Here is a 21,873-nt window from a genome sequence, read left to right as displayed (position 1 = left end):
AGTGGGAGACAACACAGTGTGACAACGGTGATCTGAGAGCGCTGCCGACTCCTCCAACTCACAGCTGTGGAAAAATGATTAGCCCAAAGTTTAGCAGGAGCGTTTAAATACTTCTTCATGACCTTTAATCCCCAATCAAATCAAAATGCCACCCTTCCCTCCTCCGCAGAACACAAGCAAACACTCCACTGCCTGTGTGGATGCTAAGCTCCCAGCGTGCTCAGTTAACAGCTTTCCAGAAGATGTGAGATTAGCTAAAGCTGAGTGATTACCTTAACAGGTGAAAATGAGTGTCATCATCCAGTGGAGGGCTTTAATGCTGGATCACATCATAAGAAAGCAGCCTTGAGAATGGGGTAGCTCACGCGGAACATAATGAAGGTGTTGATCTGCGGAAACAGATCATACATCTTACTCTTTAATACAGTATGTGACTCAAAATGTGTCATAGACGAACTGGAAGGACGTTCAGAGAGCGCAGACCAGTGACGAGAACGATTCTGTCATAATATTTGTAAGAGAAAAAATCACCACAACACCATTTTGTAGTTGATCTGTTGTTTTGAAGCCTGTAGTTTGTGATTTGACCATCGCCATGTTGTTTTTTTGGAGCTGGAAGTGACCGTATTGGGGGAAAAGGGGCGGAGTCATGGGAGGGTGATGGATCGGACATGAGCTAATGCTAAATGCTAACAACTGGTTTTGTAAAATGCTTAAACCTCATCAAGCACAGCGTAACAGAATCAGTTTTTAGTTTTGTTAGTAGAACCTGTTAACCACAACAAACGTCTGTCAGGACGAATGTGTTTTAGAAAATAAAGTGAAACTCCAAATGTCAGGAGGTAGGCGAGCTCCAATACAAACCCAAAGCCCAGCAGAGGAAACATTGTAGCGTTTTATTTGGTTGTTATGGATCACTTTTTTTTTTTTGAGATTCTGAATAAAATGCTGAAGACTGGAAGGACTTGTGATAAAGAAATATGAACTTTTACCTACACTGTATATATCTCCCAAATCCTATGGGAGCCAGGGCTTTTTGCTGGAGCATCTAGTGGCCATTAGCGGTATTACAACTAGCACACAGCTCCATTTGGCTGACGAGGTTCTTGCCTCCAAGTTGCTCCAACTAACTTCTAACATGGACTTTAAACAAGGCTTTGAGGGCTATCAGCACCAAGAAATATAAAAATATGAGTGATATTGTCATAAAGCAACTGAACTGTGTGATGGAATCTACTGCACAATGTGTAATGACAACAGAATGAGGACGATATCGTTGAGATCACTTTAGAGGAAGTAAACTGAAGGACGATACAACAGACAACTACAACTGGGACATCAGTATTTACCGTCTCCTGGTCATTAATCATGTAAAAGGGGGGCTCTGCACATCAATGATCACTTGTTAGGGCTGATTTAAATTTATCTATTAGTAATCAATAATATTGATAATTGTGAATGAAAAAAAAACAGTGCGCCAGTGAGGCAGAGGAAAGCACCCATCAGCCTATACTCATAACCTTTTCTCGCAGTGTGACACACGTTGACCCTACAGTTTGCAGAGTTCATTCAATTTCTATCCCACAAATGGAGAAATAAATATTTATTTAGCAGCTCTGAACGATTGAAGTGTGGCCTGTGGTCGGCACCCGTGAACAGAATGTTTTCTTTCAGCAGAGGGCATCTCACACTGTTAGGTTAGAAATCCATCATTATGTAGTAGTAGTAGTAGTAGCAGTAGTAGTAGGAGTAGTAGGAGTAAGCAGTAGTAGTAGTGGTATGTAGTAGTAGTAGTAGTATCAGTAGTAGCAGTAGTAAGCAGTAGTATAGCTAGTAGTAGTAGTAGTAATAGTAGTAGCAGTAGTAGCATAGCATAGTAGTAGCAGTAGTAGCAGGTAGTAGTAGTAGGCAGTAGTAGAGCCTGTAGTAGTAGCAGTAGTAGCAGTAGTAGTAGCAGTAGTAGCAGGTAATAGCAGTATTAGTAGCAGTAGTAGCGAGTAGTAGTAGCAGTAGTAGTAGTATCAGTAGTAAGTCAGTAGTAGTAGTCTCAGTAGTCGTAGGTAGTATCGTAGTAGTATGTAGTAGTAGAGTAGTACCACTGACAACACCACACTGAAAGCCCATTTTCAGAGTGTGTAGCCGATCAGACTCCTCCATTATTTCCGATCCTACTCTTTGTATTTCCTTGTGTTCGTTCAGGCCGTGCCTTTACTCAGTATTTTGTGTTGGACTCTCACCTCCTGGTCTCGGACCCATCCATTCTCACTGTCCCTCTCTGTAGTTTTCCACTTTCCTCTTCGTCACTTGCAGTTTCCTTCCATCGTTCCAGCCTCCACTTACCCCCACCTGTTCCCGTGCACTAATAACGACCACGTCCGCTCTTTCCCTGTAGTTCCTGTCAGTTTAGAACATGTACCCAGTGTTTCTTCATGGGTTTTTTTTTTCTCTTACTGGACTGGACTCCTTCAGGCTTTGTGTTTGGGTTGACCTTTCCTTACCTACTCCCAGGTTTCCTGCCTCCTGAAAAACTCCAGTCCCTGACTTAGCCCGTCTATTATTCACCCTGTTACTGAACAGTCACGCTCCTATTTTGGTAACACTTTCTCGCTACTATAGAGTCATCACTGAACCACACTTTCCAACTTTACAGGAGGATGACTCACTGAAATCACTTTTCGCCAGTGGGATGTTATGTGAGCTTCTTTCAGCTCCACCATTTCAACAACTTCTTCTAAACTCTGGCTGCTGTAGCACTACACCGCTGTATTTCCAGGGATTATTTTCCCGTTGTAGGATTTTGGTATCATTTCCAGTTTCGTGCCTTTAAACAGTAGCAGGAAATAGTTTGCACTTCAGGTACCATTTAGATCAGGGGTGTCAACTCATTTTTACTTCAGGGGCCACATTCAGCCCAATAGGATCTCCAGTGGGCCGGACCAGTAAAATAATAACAGTGAAAAAAGTCAAATAAGTTATGATAATGTTTACATCTACAAAAATCTGAATAACCTCAACAACGGGAAACATTTTAAGAAAACAAGTGCAAATTAACAGTATTATGCCTCAGATTAACAGTTTATCATTTTACACGTGTGCATTACAATTTACATTATAATTACAAATGCACAAAACATTTAATAACAGGCAGAATATTGGTTAAAATTGCATTTATTTATCTTAAGACATTTCATATTTTTCACATTTTTTGTAAAGAACAGTTTTTTAATATAAACATTTCATGTAATTTTACTTTTTACACTAAAACAAAGATAAAATTTGCTGTTTTCCTTATTATAGGTTTAATATAATAGTATTTTACTTTGTCTGGCCCACTTTAGATCTAATTGGTCTGTATGTGGAATGTAAATTGTAATTTTTGTATTTCATAAATCCATCCTACGGGCCAGATTGGATCCTTTGGCGGGCCGGATTTGGGCCCCCGGGCCGCATGTTTGACACCCTGTATTTAGATAAACTGTTTGTCTGAGGTGGGTCTCCGTTGACTTTGACATAGATAAGAAATAGATATCAAAACAAGAAAAGAAGACAAAAGAATCTAAAGTGAGATCAGACAGGAAAAAAATGACAAAACAGTGAACAGCTGACAGTGACATGATGGTGGAGATGGAACATGTGGGTGGTGGGCGGGTGGAAATGATGACAGTGTTTTGCAGATTTACCCTTGAATCTGTTACTGTTTTTTATATATATATCTTTTAAGTGGGAAAGAAAGCTAATGGAGAGTCTGGTTTTCAGCTTCATTCAAGTACACGCACACAAAAACAATCCCACATACTAATATAACATTGGAAATATTTAGCATTAGCTTTACCTTTATATCATTTTAAGGACATAGAACAGTGCTGAACCTACAGGGTGGGGAAGCAAGATGTACACTGAACATGTAGTGTTTTTTTCTCAGCAGGCGCTACGTCAGTGTTTGAACCCAAACATATACTGATGTCATAATCATACCTAACACTATTATCCATACCTTTTCACAAACTTTTGCCCATATGAGTAATCAGGAAAGCAAACGTCAAAGAGTGTGTGATTTGCTGAATGCACTCGTCACACCCAAGGAGATTTCAAAAATAGTTGAGTGTCCATAAAGACTGTTTATAATGGAAAGAAGAGAATGACTATGAGCAAAACTATTACCAGAAAGTCTGGAAGTGGAGGGAAGCAACAAAAAACGTACCAAAGCTTTTATTAAAGCTCTCAAATCCAAATCCTAAAGGATCCAACCAATCCAGAGAAAAATGGCAATTGAACTTAGGTAGACAACAAGGCGTTAGAAATGCAGTAAAATAGGATTTGAAGATTTAATTCTCATGACTTTCAATAAACTAATTGGTTCATACACTGGTCTTTCAATCCCTGCCTCAAAATATTGTACATTTTGCTTCCCCACCCTGTAGACCTGACAAACTGAATCCACCCCAGATCATAACACAGCCCCTACATCTACTGACATAAAATGTTAAATAATTACACTGGTCAACAACAAATGTATTGTTTCAGTTTTTGAGCTGATTTAGGATAATTTTGGTGTGCTGAAATCCAAAAATCACATTCATTTTGCTCAATCAGGTCAACTTTCTGAACTATGCTACCATATTGGCTTTTGAACATTTTTGCTTACATTTATGGGCATTTTCACATCATATGATACAAACTTCTTTCATATTTCTTGCCATAAGGAGTTCTGAAGATTTACTTTTGCCAAGTTATGATGTTTTTTTTTAATATTACAGGGTGAATGAAATGGCTTCGACTAGAAGATCTGGCAAAAATAAGCCTGACGTATTCTGCTACATCTGCAGTGAATACATAATAACTAATAAATAATAAATACATCCTGTCAGAAAATGATTTTTTTTTCTCTTAAACCTATTTGGGTGAGAACTATATAAAAAATCAACTGATAAAGTCACAAAAATGTAATCAATTTTGTGAGAAGATCAAATTTTCAAAATCAAATTAGCAAAAAAACCTGACCTGATTGAGAAAAAACAAGTGTCATTTTGGATTTAGCGGTGCAAAATGGTCCGAATTCAGTTGAAAAAAACCTAGACAACTTGCAAAAAACATTTTTTGTAACCCAGTGTTATTGATCCACTAATCCTATCATTAGATGTCAATAATCGGTGTAAAATACAGTTCTTCATCTTTTCATGGTCATCACATATGACCTATTTGGACGTTCAGAGGCTCTGTAGTTACCATGGAAACACCATCATCTTCTACAGCATTGATTCACCAGTCAAACCCATGGAGTTGGATCAGTGACAGTGGATGGACACACTGGGTTTATGTTGAGTTATTGATATCTTTGCTTAAAACGTCAGTTTTTCTTCAGTTTTCTCTGTTTCTGTTATAATAACCCTCAACTTTAATGTGAGCTTTTGTGAACATCTACATGATCAGTCAGTTCAATGTAAGAAAATACTTGATTTTCACTGAAAATTCACAAAATATAAAGTACCATTTATTACAATAAATGGTGATAAATGACTTAAGAATGCTTAAATAGAGAGAAAAATTCATTTGGGAACTACATCCAAAGTCACACTGGGTCTTTATGGGTTAAGAAATGAGAAGCTACTCATGGCATCAGTTAAAGGGTTAAAGAATTAGCTGCAGTTAAAATGTATTTAATCACTGCAGCAGTTGTCCAGTGAAAGTATCTTTGAAATGGTACTTTTTGGACTGGCATGTATATTTGGTCACATTGGTTGTAAATACTGATGCTAGTGTATGTGTGAGATGACTGTAGCTAGTTTTACTGTCTGATTGGTTTGTATTTTAGTAACAGAGAATATGCGTTAACTTTATACTACACAAAACCAAAATAATAAAGTAATGTGTAAATCATTTCTGAAAATAAGCAAAAGCAACAAGGCAGTACTGTTGTTTCGTATTTGTGAAAGCTAAATACATTTAAACTAGCAGTGTTAATTGACATAGAAAGCTACAATGAGCCCCTCAACGACGTAAACACTAAATAGAGCTGTAGTTTTAGTTTTTGTTAAAGGTTGAATTACTGTATTATCCCTATAGGGAAATTCAGTTTATGTATTTTGCCCATCCTAATACACACAGTACCTAGCATTAGCATGAGTAACAAAACATTAGCACTTCTTTCAGACTTGGCTCCAGTTGTGTCATAAAATGAGAACTATTAATTGGTTCATTGTGGACAAGAATAAGTGCCTAATCATACATTACAATCATGGATATTTTCATCTAACCATCTTGGCAGTTTTCCCTCATTATGCTTGGAAAATTAAAACCAAATCAACTGCAAAAGGATGACATATCCCCCGGCCCCCCACAGCGTTTGAAAGTGGCACTCATAACTGATTGAGTTTGCCCATCAACAGGAGAGGAGTCAAGGAGTTTGTCGAGCAGTTCACTGGAAAAATATTGAATGTGTTTCGAGTTCTTTCCGGGAATGAAATGATTACAAATGGCATAATGGGCAACACAGATGCACAAAAACATGACAAAAGGCAATTCTCAAATACAAATGACAAAAGTGTGCAACATTAGTTTAAAAAAAATAAACATGACCGACAGATGCAAAGATGTCTCATCCTCCCTCGTATTAAGAGAAATAAGGGCGTTTTCACACTTTGTACCCGAGTCCATTAGCCCAGTACGTTTGACCCCAAAATACTGCTTAATTTTATCCATGTGAACGCAAAACGCTCCATGCATGAGTACTGTACCCGAGTCCAGCTGAGAAGGTAGTCCTGGGTACGGACTACGTGGACTCTGACTGGTCCAGGCAGATGTCCATCCTCCTCAGTCTGGCTCTGCTCCAGGTTTCTGCTGTTAAAGGGAGTTTTCCTTCCACTGTCTCCAGTCACTAGTGTTGGCTCCTGGAGGATTCTGTTGGTTTCTGTAAATTGGCCCAGAGTCTAGTTTGGACCAACTCAATATGTAAGGTGTCATGAGATAAGTTTTGTTATGATTTGGTGCTATATAAATAAATTGGATTGACTGAGTCAGTATGGTATGTTGCAGTGTGAACGCAATCTGTGCCTGAGAATGGATGTGGAGCGAATCACCAGGAACCGTAGACGGTGCTCCTGTTGTGTCCTGAAAAAGATCTCAGATTGTTGTGAATAGTTCAGAAGAAAAGTCAAACCAGAGGAAATGCTGATCTGGGAGGGCCCCCCTCCTTTATTTGACACTCGACTTTTACACCAGAGCTTACTGCCATAAAGGAACTGACCATTCACCACGTGCATGATACACTCCTTTTGGCCAAATAATGATTCTTAGTATGACTTTGTTTTGGATATAGCTTTGTGGGACTTCCTCTGATTTCCTGTTCCCACACCAACTTTCCAGGTCACGATGACCTGGGACACCATTTACGAGAAAGTGACACACACACTTAGCCTTATCCAAACATCTGAAGTGAAATGGAATGGAACAGATGGTGATACTGAACTGATACTTTGGGAAAATGAGAATCACAATATTAAAATTCTTTTTACTTTTAAATATCATTTTTAGATACCACCTTATCCCCCCTCTGGGGGGTTTGATCCACAAACAAATTAATAATCTTACTTAAAACCTTTTCATGCAAGTAAGTGTGAAAAAAACCTGACAGGTGTTCTTATCAGGAAAATTCCCTTACGATCTCCAGAACACACAAGCTTTTGGAATTTTGCATGTATATAGAGATTATAGATTATGGGCGATCACTCATGGCTTGCATTGAATATACCTCAGTTGATATAGAGTATAAATTAAAGTAAAGTACTACACTGTAAGCCTGGATAAGTAGAGTTTACTCAAAAATTGAGGCAAGTGATTGCACTTAAATTGATTTGAGTAATGATTGACTAATCAATTGGTTTAAATACGTTCAACTTTAATGTGAAAAGTATTGAACTTAAACTATTAAGTAGAAAACACCAAAAGACAAGTTATTGTACTTTAAATCTGTTTAAAGAATCAACCCACTATCCACCATTCAACTCAGCATTTTAGCTTACATGGACTAAGGTTTCTCAATTGCAGCCAGATTAATTTATCATTGATTAAACAACTTTTTTTTTAAGTTAATCAAACTCAAAATCCTAGTCCTGACCAAAATAATTATAAAATTACTCAACAATATGTTGTATCATGAATGGAAGTTAGCTCATGACACTTACCAGTAAAAGGAGTGCTTTAATTTGACAAGACAGTTAGATTTCCATTGTACAATAACAGTCTCAGATGAACATTAAAGCCATAGGTTCTTCCTCTGGCTCTGACTCATGGTGCAGCTGTACAAAAATACAAAAACAACCCCGCTGAACCCCTGCACAGAAAAACAACACATTTTCAACAACATGCCCATACCCACAATGCAGATGCGAAGATAAAAAGGTGTGGTCAGGACTAAAACTTAGTGATTTAATTCCATTTAACTTAAACTTTTTTGTACTTTCAACTATGTCTACAAATTAGTAGAATATACTGAAACATTTTATAGTAACATCATAAAACTTAAATCATTTAAGTGCACTGTAATTAAAGCATTTTAGTAAAATACAAATTCTGGGCTTACAGTGTAGTAATTAAAATAAGTACGAATAGCCATACAGTTACTGATTAAGTAGAATTGTGAAATATGTTGTCATTAATACCAGTTTCTGTCATAACGTGTGTAATTACTTGAGTATACCAGAATGTAACGTATTGTAGTGTGATTGCACGGCCAAGAGCTCACCTTTCCGAACCGAACCACTCTGTGATAAATCAGGGACAATGAAGGTCGCTCTTCTTCACTTTGCCTCAAACAGGCTAACAGATAGACAAGTATTGCCGACATTGTACCAAACAACGAACAGAACAGTTGCTCAGTTGATGACGTAAGGGTTTGTCTTCCTTCTGACTTTCACCTTTAATGGATAGCGACAGAATTCCTTCCACACCGCCACCTACTGTTTGGACCCTGTAACACCCACTCGTACTCAAGCATGGGCCGCGTTAAAGGGTGTGAACGTATCCAAGTACGGTACAGACTGGAGTACGCTGTGTGAAAGCGCCCTAAAACACTGAAATAAAAAAAAAGTCGGACTAAATAAAGTCCATAACATTCTAAAAAACACTCATATACTCCTGGCAATTGTATCACCCGTAATGTTTCTGTATGATTTATAGCGTTGTTTTATGGAGGTCTCGGTTTGGTGTGCACCATCCTGTATCAGCTCTGCAGTAAATTTCGGCTCATTGATTGAAGACACATTCAGCAATAAAGCTTTCAGTCCGTGAGCACTCCCCGACGTTTCACTCCTCAGCCGCACAAACCCCGTGGCTTGGTCCCTCAACATTCCCCAAATGCCATTCATCCCTGCCGCTGACTGACGATCAATGACGGTGCCATGGAACTGATTTTGGCGGTGATTGATATGAGCTATTAACTTCCTGCATCTGAACACTGTGTTGTGGAAATGGAGCAGGACAGCGGTGACCCACCCAATGAGTCTGAATTGATCTGGACTAGATGGAAACCTCTAAATCTCCAAATGTCTGGAGAAACCTCTGTAACTACCTCAGTCGGTTATAGATCACAGTGTTTGTGTGGTGTTGGACTTTTTGATGTTGGTTTGATGTATCCTATTGAACTATTGTCCTGAGACCTCATCTGAACCGAGGACTGAAGGCAGACCGTTTAGGACAATGTCTTGATACACCAGTGTTTGAGTGGAGATGTGAACCTCCACCCTTACCCTTTATCGGACAAGTGACTACTTTTAATTTATACATGACAAGACAGTGGCAGCAACAGTTCCAGTGAGGATAGTGAGTCCACAGTCTCAGGTCTAATGTGGTCTCCAGGGTCTGTCAGGTCCACCTCTGCATGCATAGTGACGCAAACAGAATTTTCCATCGTTTTAGTCATATATGACTGTGACGGCAGCACAGAACCACAGGAAAAGATTTAATCATTACCCATAAGGACCCAGTGCTACTTATGACAGTTCGCAAATGAATTTCTCTCTATATTACCACATTCTTTAGTTGATTTATTGTGATATTATCCTCTTTACTTTGCATTTCTTCAGTGAAAATCAAGTATTTTCCTATGTTTAATTCACTGATCATATAGATGTTCATTAAAGCTCAGTAAATCCAAAGGTTATTATATCAGAAACAGAGAAAACTGGAGAAATAGTGACTTTTTCAGCAAAATCTATCATTAACTGAACATAAATCAAGTGTCTCCATCCACTGTCATGATTCACCAGTAAAACCCATGGCATTTGAGCAATGTTTGTAGAAGATGAAGGTGTTTCCCACGTTCACTACGGAGCCTCTGAATGTCCAAATGCGTCATATCTGATGACCACGGAAAGATGACAAACTGTATTTTACACCAGTTATTTACATGTGTTGATAGGATTAATGGAGCAACAGGAATTAAACAGTTTAGATCAGCAGATGGTTTTGGACAACAGTGGATGTTTGCACCTGCTTTGTTTGGTACCATGCAGTACTGGTACTAAAGTAGGAAATGATGTTCAAAGGGATCATGTAGATGTGGACAGGGGTCTGGACCAGCACTGATGATCTTCCAATTCTTGTAAAATACATGTACCTTTGACATTGCATACATTTTGTTTTAATATATTTACTTCTTGGATTTTTTTTTTTTTTTTGCCACATACAGGCAAGAACCAAATACGGTAACTTCATTGACCTTGATTTTCTACATGACAATAAAAAAATTTGAAAAAGTTCACTAAAGTAATAGTCTTGTGATATCCTCCAATGACACCTAAGGCTTTAGTTTTGAATTTATATATTTATAGTACTAGCAGCATTGGACCCGTGGTGCCATTGTACGATAGCGCCCTCCCGTGGTGCAACAGTGGCATTGCACCCGTACGTCCTCCCTTGCTGCAACATTGGGACAGACGTCGGACAAAGACGTGTTTGGACACAGAACGTCCAGTATAGTAGGATTTCTATTTCTATGAGGGACCTCTAAAAGGTTACCCTTAAAGACCCAACATCCACTGTTGTCCAAAACCATCTGCTGATCTAAACTGTTTAATTCCTGTTGCTCCATTAATCCTATCAACACATGTAAATAACTGGTGTAAAATACAGTTGTCATCTTTCCGTGGTCATCAGATAGGACCCATTTGGACATTCAGAGGCTCCATAGTGAACGTGGAAACACCTTCATCTTCTACAAACATTGCTCAAATGCCATGGGTTTTACTGGTGAATCAATGACAGTGGATGGAGACACTTGATTTATGTTCAGTTAATGATAGATTTTGCTGAAAAAGTCACTATTTCTCCAGTTTTCTCTGTTTCTGATATATACCGTTGAATTTACTGAGCTTTAATGAACATCTATATGATCAGTGAATTAAACATAGGAAAATACTTGATTTTCACTGAAGAAATGCAAAGTAAAGAGGATAATATCACAATAAATCAACTAAAGAATGTGGTAATATAGAGAGAAATTCTTTTGCGAACTGTCATAAGTAGCACTGGGTCCTTATGGGTTAATGATTAAATCTTTTCCTGTGGTTCTGTGCTGCCGTCGCAGTCATATATGACTAAAACGATGGAAAATTCTGTTTGTCTCACCTGAACCTGCCCTGCAACCATACCATGATAGACTCAGACACAGTACAACACACAATAATTCTAACTGTTACTTTAAAGGCACTTATAAGTTTCATGATGATATTTTACCAAAGGTATCTTCTTTAGTTTCATAAAAGCCATTACAACGGGTCAACCATAAACTTATACCTACTTTATCCTATTCACTGTTTCACTGTATGGAATAAATAAAGCGTTTATATTCCCCCAAGGTAACGTATATGAATTTTACAGAAATCACAGAGTATATGAACCATATTTGGTGAAGCAAATTAGCAGTTAAAGGGATCTACATTGCAGGACTTGGAGTTTTATAAGAATATTTATGGAAATTGGACAAAACCCCCAGAGCACCATCATGTCTTTATAGAATTTCAACCCTTATTTGGCCTCAGAATTACTACCTTTACACAGAATAGAGTGAAATATCTTAAAATACACACAAGTGAAAGTATGCAAACTACAACGCACATGCATCAGCACTTTAGTCAAGATGGTTTTTTATTATTATTATTATTATTATTATTATTATTATTATTATTATTATTATTGTTATTAACCGTGCTTCTAAAGGTGACATGCTCTGCTGATAGTATGAAAGTCAAACAGTGTTATTCTGTAAATATATACCATATAATGTATATAAAAAACTTTTCCTACTATTGACCATGTAGATATTCATAAAAACTCAGTGAATTTACAGGTCACATCTTAGACCACAATAAAAAAAAGAAAAGAGTGACTTTTACAACAAAATGTATCATAAAATTAATGAGAATCCAATCATCTATGACCACTGTTATTGATTCGCTAGTAAAATCCATGGAGTGTGATTAAGTTGTAGAAGATGACGGTGTTTCCATGGTAACTACTGAGCCTCTGAATGTCCAAATGGGTCATATCTGAAGACCATGAAAAGATGAAGAACTGCATTTTACACCAATTATTTACATGGATTTAAAGGTTTAGTGTTCAGAAGTTATTAGACATTTTACATCAGTAGATGCTTTTGGTTACCGTTCGTGGTTTGGGTCTTAATGAGTTAAAAATGAGTTTTTAAGAAATGAACAAACTCCAAACTCCAATAATGAAACAGAAACTGAAGTTTCTACCAAAATAAACTTGAACATGAATCTTGTATCTAATCTTGTTTATTCTTTAACTGATAAGGTGAGTAGCTACTCATTTTTTAACCCATAAGACCCAGTGTGACTTTGGAGGTAGTTCCCAAATGACTTTCTCTCTCTAGCCATTCTTAAGTCATTTATCACCATTTATTGTAATAAATGGTACTTTGTATTTTGTGAATTTTCAGTGAAAATCAAGTATTTTCTTACATTGAATTCACTGATCATGTAGATGTTCATAAAAGACATTTTAAGCAAAGATATCAATAACTGGACATAAACCCAGTGTGTCCATCCACTGTCATTGATCCAACTCCATGGGTTTTACTGGTGAATCAATGTTGTAGAAGATGACGGTGTTTCCACGGTAACTACGGAGCCTCTGAATGTTCAAATGGGTCATATCTGATGACCATGAAAAGATGACAAACTGTATTTTACACCAGTTATTTACATGGATTTAAAGGTTTAGTGGTTCAGAAGTTATTAAACATTTTACATCAGTAGATGCTTTTGGTTACTGTTCGTAGTTTGGGTCTTAATGAGTTAAAAATGAGTTTTTAAAAAATGAACAAACTCCAAACTCCAATAATGAAACACAAAATGAAGGTTCAACCGAAATAAACTTGAAGATGAATCTTGTAACTCTTAAAACCGCATTTTTCAGTAGCACAACTGACAACTCAATGAAGTACAATGTGCAAACTGCATTTACCTGAATATTTTTACATGCATTGATGTGGTTCAGAAGTTATTGACAGTTTCACGACCAGAGGCTATGAGGTCTTCAAGGGTTAATTCCTGTACTTTGCTCCTTCACTGTGTCTCCAGATTACATCCCATCATAGTCATGTATCCTTAAAAGTAGGTCCATAACTGAGCTTACCTGCACAAGTTTGATTCCTAATTGTTTCCTTTATTAAATAGTATAGTGTATTTTTGTTTTCTATCATCTAAATTGAAAAGAACAAGTAGGGACTTTATTTATTTCTCCCCTATGTTTATAGGAACACAATGAAAATACCTAGGAGCTAGAAAGAGAGAACATGCAGACGTATGTCCTCAGCTGTTTCCCCAGAGGCCACGATGCTGTGGTTAATGACGGCCCTGATGGGTTTTGTCTTTGTTTTTTTTTCTTCTTAACATTTAACCCAATGAAGTGTACTCGGCTCATAAAATTCTACTGGCCTTGGAATTAAGCAATTTAGATCCTACGCTGTTCATTCAGACATGCTCACATTAGCAAGTTTTCATTAGAGCAGATAAACATACTGTTTAAACCAGCTGTTTTACTTTTCTTTTGTGTTTTGGGTTTTTAGGCTGTGGTTGTCAACACATCCCATTTCTTTAGGTTCTCAACATCTGTCTCATTTCAGCTCCATATGTCACTGTAGTGTGTAGAATACAGGACTTTTATGGTTCATGTGAACTCACACATGGAGCATGCACTGTGGTCTAAGTCTTGTACTTCTATACGTCGCACAGGGAGCAAATTTCAACAAGTCAGTGTCTTAAAGGTAGGGATGGGAATCGAGAACCGGTTCTTTTTGTGAACTGGTTCCCAGTAGCTCGATTCCTTGGAATCGTTTGGCTGCCTGCTTAACGATTCTGCTTATCGATTCTGCCTTCGCTGCGCATGCGCGATGACGTCACACGTACGCTGCATTGTTTTGGTCAGAACGTAGACAACATGGAGATGAGGCAGAAACGGTCTAAACAAACCACACCAGGTCTACACAGACCACACCAGGTCCAAACAGACCACACCAGGTCCAAACAAACCACACCAGGTCTACACAGACCACATCAGGTCTACACAGACCACACCAGGTCCAAACAGACCACACCAGGTCTACACAGACCACACCAGGTCTAAACAAACCACACCAGGTCTACACAGACCACACCAGGTCCAAACAGACCACACCAGGTCTACACAGACCACACCAGGTCTACACAGACCACACCAGGTCCAAACAGACCACACCAGGTCTAAACAAACCACACCAGGTCCAAACAGACCACACCAGGTCCAAACAGACCACACCAGGTCTAAACAGACCACACCAGGTCCAAACAGACCACACCAGGTCTAAACAGACCACACCAGGTCTAAACAGACCACACCAGGTCCAAACAGACCACACCAGGTCCAAACAGACCACACCAGGTCTAAACAGACCACACCAGGTCTACACAGACCACACCAGGTCCAAACAGACCACACCAGGTCCAAACAGACCACACCAGGTCTACACAGACCACACCAGGTCTAAACAAACCACACCAGGTCTACACAGACCACACCAGGTCCAAACAGACCACACCAGGTCTACACAGACCACACCAGGTCTACACAGACCACACCAGGTCCAAACAGACCACACCAGGTCCAAACAGACCACACCAGGTCCAAACAGACCACACCAGGTCTAAACAGACCACACCAGGTCTAAACAGACCACACCAGGTCTAAACAGACCACACCAGGTCCAAACAGACCACACCAGGTCTAAACAGACCACACCAGGTCCAAACAGACCACACCAGGTCCAAACAGACCACACCAGGTCTAAACAAACCACACCAGGTCTAAACAGACCACACCAGGTCCAAACAGACCACACCAGGTCCAAACAGACCACACCAGGTCCAAACAGACCACACCAGGTCTAAACAGACCACACCAGGTCTAAACAAACCACACCAGGTCCAAACAGACCACACCAGGTCCAAACAGACCACACCAGGTCCAAGCAGACGACACCAGGTCCAAGCAGACGACACCAGGTCCAAACAGACCACACCAGGTCCAAACAGACCACACCAGGTCCAAACAGACCACACCAGGTCCACTGGAACACTGTCAAAGCTTCCATGTCTTCAAAAGGGTGGAATCCCTCCAATCTGCTCAAATGATTCATTTACAGGAATGTCATGTATTTGATTCACTACTTAGCGACGCTTGTGAATGTAGCGGCAGAGTGAATGGTTCCGGTGCGGGCAACAAACGTCGTACCCAAATACAAGTTTCTGAAGGTAGGGGAAAGGAAATGAGGTGCACAACAACAGGAGATGAGCCGAGTTGAACCAGTTCCATGTAGTAGAAATGCGGCAATAGAGGAATTAGTAAAGCATCATCTGTTTTTGTATTTGTTCATACTGTATATGTTCTATTTTCTGTGCAGATGGAAATATAACAGACAGTTAATGCAAACACACCTGTTTGTACTCTTTTATTCCCTCACCCAATGAGAATCGATAAGAGAATCCATAAGGAATTGGATCAGTAAGCAAAACCGATAATGGAATTGGAATCATTAAATTCTTAACGATTCCCATCCCTAATTAAAGGAGTGATATTTTGCTTTTGTAAATGGAATTCTGCCTTTTGAAACATTTCCCTGTGGTCTCCATAAACTGTAAATGCTCTGCTTGGCTCTGAATTCTTCATTAATCCAACCCCACAGGTCCATCTTCAACCCTATTTCTGACTAATGACACCTGAAAGGTGGTTTGGAGCGCTGGCCCTTTAAATGCACATGACCCCACCCCCTTCCAGGTTGTTGACCGTGGTTCTCTGTCCCGTTCAGCCACTTCTGTTCGTTAATACAACCAACAACTGAACATTGTAAGTAATCAGCTCGAAGTTTGGACATATTTTCAGTTTTTACTACAACCGCTGCTGATGATGAACAGTTATGTCGTACTCTGAGAAATGTTTGTCGAAAGTCTTGACCTTCTATGTGCAAATGTCGTGACGTAACTAGTTATAAAACATATAAAATTAAGCAGGAATTAAAACAGGTTGTAGAAATCCACTCGATTTTTGCAGGAATGAATATAACGGTAGATTTACAGCATCTGGAGGGTTCAGATTCAAACTGTATGAACTATTAGGGTCCAAATACACAAGAAAAGTGGGTTTAGCACAATATAACCCCTTTAAACCAAACTGGCCATTTTGCATTTGCCAGTACTAGAACCAATACAGTGTTCGTCTTTGCTGCTTTTAATGGTTAATCAGTTGAGCTCCACAATGTCCGCCATTAAACTGAACTTCTTGTTCATTATGTGCCGCATTATTCGGTTACTTGTGTTATTTTTTTATTTTTATGGTCATGTAAATGAGATCAATAATTAAGGTGGACACCTGGAGAGAAAAACTTTATTTAGTTTTAAAGATAACCTCAAACACTCACACCTAAAATCACAGATCCAGTCATGGAGGCTCAGGACACCAGTAGCATGAGCTCCCTATCAGCTGTTTGTGCACAAAAAACCTGGAAAAACTCTACTTTAACTGCACCTGGGGAGCATATACTTCATCCAAGGCCAGTGCTCCTCTTTTCTTCTATTCCACAATAGATGTTTTTCTCCTTTTGGACCAGTCCATGCCACCGGTTCGTACATTTGGCTTTTATCATGGGAACCGAGGTGATATAATAGGAGTTTGACGTCTGCGTTTAGGTCTGTGCCATTAAATGTAGGCCAGCAGTTCATGGATTTATTGCATGGAATGGTAAAAACAAATGCTTTCAGACAGGTCGGTTAGCTTGATATCAAAGATGAAAGGAGGCAGCAAACAGGCAAGAGTTGAACACCGGTGAAGGCGAGTGGTTTCTGTGTTGTATTGACTGTTCAATGAGCAGCGAGTGAGTGAAGCATGGAGACGAATACTGGAGGGAAAACTGCTTTTGGATTTGTGTACGGCTGGATTTATGGTCATGCATCGCTCTGTGTCACGTAGGTACGCTGTATTTGACCTGGGGTGCCGATAAGGGGGGGGGGGGGGGTAAACATGACGAATTCATGGGATCCAGCATTTGTGGGGGGGGGGCATAGAACGGTGGAGGGGTCCAGTGAACACAGGTTAGAAGTTGTGAAAATTTCATGTAAGCTCCATTGTACAGGTGCAGCTCCAAAAATTAGAATATCATGAAAAAGTTCAATATTTTTTGTCACTCATTTCAGAAAGTGAAAGGGGGAACAACCAAGTCCTGAGTACACAGAAATGAACCGACTTCTCAGAAGCCTGACATTTATGTTTAAAATATCCTTTTTAATTGATTTTATGCAATGTTCTAATTTTCTGAGACACAGAGTTGTGGGTTTTCATTGTCTGTAAGCCATAAGCATCAAAATGTCAAGAAATAAGGCTTCAAATATTTCACTCTGTGTCTAATGAGTTTATATAATATATGGGTTTACCTTTCTGAAGTGAGTGACAAAAAATATTGAACTTTTTCATGATATTCAAATTTTTTGAGCTGCACCTGTATAATAGAGGCATGTTTGTTTCACCACCCCCACCGACAGATTGAGAAGATACTGATTTTATGACGGGTCCACAATGTTTATGCTCTCATGGGGCCCACAGTTGGTATCGGCGCCCCTGTATCTGACGTTAGCGTCATGTGCTGTCACACTCCAGGGTACTCTAGCAACGTCGTTTTTAGAAAGTGTTGCAGTTTCCCTTCCAAATCAGAAGGTGGCAGTAGTGCATGGAAACAACTCTGTTTCCATGGTTTCGACATCTTCCGGCAGGCATTTCCTGTTTTAGAACAATAGCGGCCGACATGGAGCAGTGTCTTTGTAAGCTCGTAGAAGTCAACGGAGATATCAAAGTTCTTTTAAAAGTATTACAGCGTAAACGACAGAGAGAGGCAACGTAGGAGATTAGGAAAAAGGTTAACCAACAGGGAATACCAAAATCTAATAATTATTAATTATACTGATCAAATAAAGGCACACTTTGTTAAATTATGTGGGTTTATTCATGTGCGTAACCACACAGGTTTGTCAGGAGCAAAAAATAACAGACAAGAACAAAAGTGAAATCAGTAATGAACAAAAACAAATCAACTATATTCGGTGGAACCCCACAACATTTGTTGCTGTGTAGACCTGGCGTCACATGATCATAAACTGACCAACCAGGAGGTGTGTCGGTTTTGCCGTGCCACATAGTTACAATCTGGAAGGTTATGTGGGCCAACATGGGGCTGCCGAAAGCAATGGTGTGGGTAGTGACACATGACGTCCGCACAACCATAAATCCAGTTTAAGACTTGTGAAGTTACTTTGAGGAGCTGAAATGAGACTTTATGGTCATTAACAAAAGGGGTGGGAGTGGGAAGTTTAACTTCATCCTGGTGCTTTTCAAAAAAATGTTCTTTTATGTTTTTCCTTGTTTTTGATTTTAAATGTTGATTCAAAATTAAAAATAAAAAAAAAATAAACTAGCAAAGACTTGAAGAGACAACCACGGTTGGCTTATTTTGTTATAATTTTAACCGACTTATCCTGGGTTTTCATGTCCTGTCCACTGTCGTACAGATATTTCCCCTCTGTTTCCACATGTAAGCAGCAATTTTGCGATTTCAACTAAATCACTTTTTTCTGAACCACTACAATCACACATGGGTGGCAGTTTTTGCTTCGTAAAATTGCTTTGACTGGTTGATTTGTCCGTTTTAATCTGACATAATGTATCAAAATGCTATAAGCTGCAGAATTGCTCTTTTCGTTAGGACATTTAAGAGCACTTCAGGTCTTTATTCTCTGTGGGAAAAGACTGTATGATGCAACCAAAAGCAATAAAAAATATTCTAAATGCAGCATAAGTGTAAATGGATATTGATTTTTCGGCAGGCCTGTGTTTGGTAGTGAAACCAGTTCAGAAACACCACTGTCCCTCTCAGATCCTCATGCATAAGTATTTCTGACACTGAGTTGTACAGATGTCCCTGAACTACTCCTCACATCCACACCTGGACATTCAGGCTCTGATTCCCTTCAGCTCAGCTGTTTTCTGGGAGCAGCTTTTTTTCTGACTGAATATTTATTAGAACATGAAACCTGTGTTCATCTATTATGGGATGGCCCTCTGTCTTTGAACACTTTTGAACATGTACTGAAGTGACACTAAACTGTAAAACCTGTTTGTTTGTTTGTTTGTTTGTTTGTTTGTTTGTTTGTTTGTTTGTTTGTTTGTTTGTTTGTTTGTAGCTCCAAACAGAAACATGAGCCAACTGCAGTGGTAGTAAACACTCTTCCAACACACCTGATAGACCTATGGTCCAGCTCTGCAGAAGCCTGAACATGACGGTCAGGTGTTTTTGGAAGAGGGACACAACTAACACATGCAGGATAGTGGATCTGAAGGACCAGGGCTGGTGACCGCTGCTCTACAGTCACATGGACAGCCATGTTCTTGTCATAAAACTACTGCTTTAACCCATAAGGACCCAGTCCTACTTTTGGAGCACTTCCCAAATGAATTTTTCTCTATATTTAACCGTTCTTATGTGACTAGGTTAGCTTAGTTTATTTCGGACGCAGACATAATATAAAACATATGGAACAAAAATAAATAAAAAACAATACACAAATAAAAAAATCAAACAATAAAAAAAAAAAAAGATAAACAATACACAAAAAAAAAAAATCAAATAGAAAACAAAGAACAACTGTTGTGCCTGAAAGGGAGTAGGAAGAAGCCACAGATATGTCACCATTTATTGTAATATTATCCTCTTTATTTTCCATGAAAATCAGGTATTTTCCAATATCCTCCTTAGACCCAGCAAATGCATTTTTGTCCTCTGTAGGGGACAAGAGTTTCACAACTTTATTTATTAAAAAAAAAAAAAAAAAAAAAAAAAAAACACTGCAAAGAAAATCTTTGTGAAAAAAAAAATTGTTGCTTCATGTTGTTTCTAATCAAGATAATTATTTAATGTAAAAAAAAAAAAAAAAAAGCCAAAACTTTTCCTTTCCTGGGTCTCAGGAGAATATTTAATTCACTGATCATGTAAGTTCAGATTAAAGCTGAGGGTTGATATATTAGAAATTGAGAAAACTGGACTTTTCAGAGAAGATATCAGTAACTAAACATAATCCAAGTGTCTCCATCCAGTGTCATTTATTAAACTCCATGGGTTTTACTGGTGAATCGGTGTTGTATGACGGTGTTTCCATGTCCATTACGGAGCCTCTGAACATTCATATCTGATGATCATGAAAAGATGACACTGTATTTTACCCCAAATATTTACATGTATTGATTATAGTGGATGAACAGATATTAAACAGTTTAGACCAGTAAATGGTTTGGGTCTTTATGGGTTAATGTTCCACCATTGTGCTTTTTTATTTTGTTGATTATTTGTAGTTGTAAGAGTAAAGACAGTGAATGTGTGAGCATGTGAGCGGTGCAGATGTGGGAGGAGGCGGTGCTCTCCTCGGTGGTGGGCGGGGCTTTGATGTGACCGCTACTGGCAGAGCTCCCTGATGGTTTGAGCCAAACCACAACACGCGTCCTGGGGGCCAAATCTGGCCCACCAAAGGGTCCAGTCCGGCCCTGGGATGAATTTGTAAAATGCAAAAATTACACTGAAGATATTAGCAATCAAGGATGTTCAATCTAAAGTGGGTCAGACCACTAAACTACGATCATAATAACCTATAAATAATGAAAAAAAGCCAATTTTTTGCTTTTTGTTTTAGTGTCAAAAAAGCAAAATTACACAAAAATGTTTACATTTACAGACTGGCTTTTCACAAAAAATGAACAACCTGAAATGTCTTATTCCAGGGCTGTCAAACTCATTTTGGTTCAGTTACATTTGAGCCCAATTTGATCTCAAGTGGGCCAGACCAGTAAAATAATGACTTAATAAACTATAAATAATGACAAATCCAAGTTTTTCTTTTTGTTTTAGTACAAAAAAAACCCAATTACATTATGAAAATGTTTATATTTTACAAAAAAGATGGGACTCAACTCGGCTTGTCTCCCGTTGTTGTGCTCCTCATTTCCTTTCCCTTCTTAGCTTCAGAAACTTGTATTTGAGGAGTTACGATATTTGTTGCCCACACCGGAACTGGAACCGGCCCGGCGTTCACTCTGCCGCTACATTCACAAGCGCTGCTAAGTAGAGAATCAAATATGTGACATTCCTGTAAATGATTCACATGCTGTGGACAAATGTTTGAGCAGATTGGAGGGATTCCACCTTTAGAAGAAATGGAAGCTTTGACAGTGTTCCAGTGGACCTGGTGTGGTCTGTTTGGACCTGGTGTGGTCCTGGTGTGGTCTGTG

The 21,873-nt window shown here is 38.9% G+C and overlaps 1 long non-coding RNA gene across 1 annotated transcript in view; it reads right to left on the bottom strand.

The window, feature by feature from the left end:
• LOC115436221 (uncharacterized) overlaps nucleotides 1-19,975 on the bottom strand; it is a 68,321-nt gene extending 48,346 nt beyond the window's left edge. The window contains exon 1 of the long non-coding RNA XR_003937792.1: nucleotides 19,911-19,975. This is a non-coding gene — a long non-coding RNA (uncharacterized LOC115436221). The remainder of the gene's footprint in view (nucleotides 1-19,910) is intronic.
• Nucleotides 19,976-21,873: the final 1,898 nt, after the last annotated feature.

This window comes from Sphaeramia orbicularis, chromosome 16 (assembly GCF_902148855.1).
Source record: "Sphaeramia orbicularis chromosome 16, fSphaOr1.1, whole genome shotgun sequence".
Classification (NCBI taxonomy): Eukaryota; Metazoa; Chordata; class Actinopteri; order Kurtiformes; family Apogonidae; genus Sphaeramia; species Sphaeramia orbicularis.
Note: the sequence above shows the minus strand (reverse complement) of the source record. Positions and strands in the feature narration are given on the sequence as shown.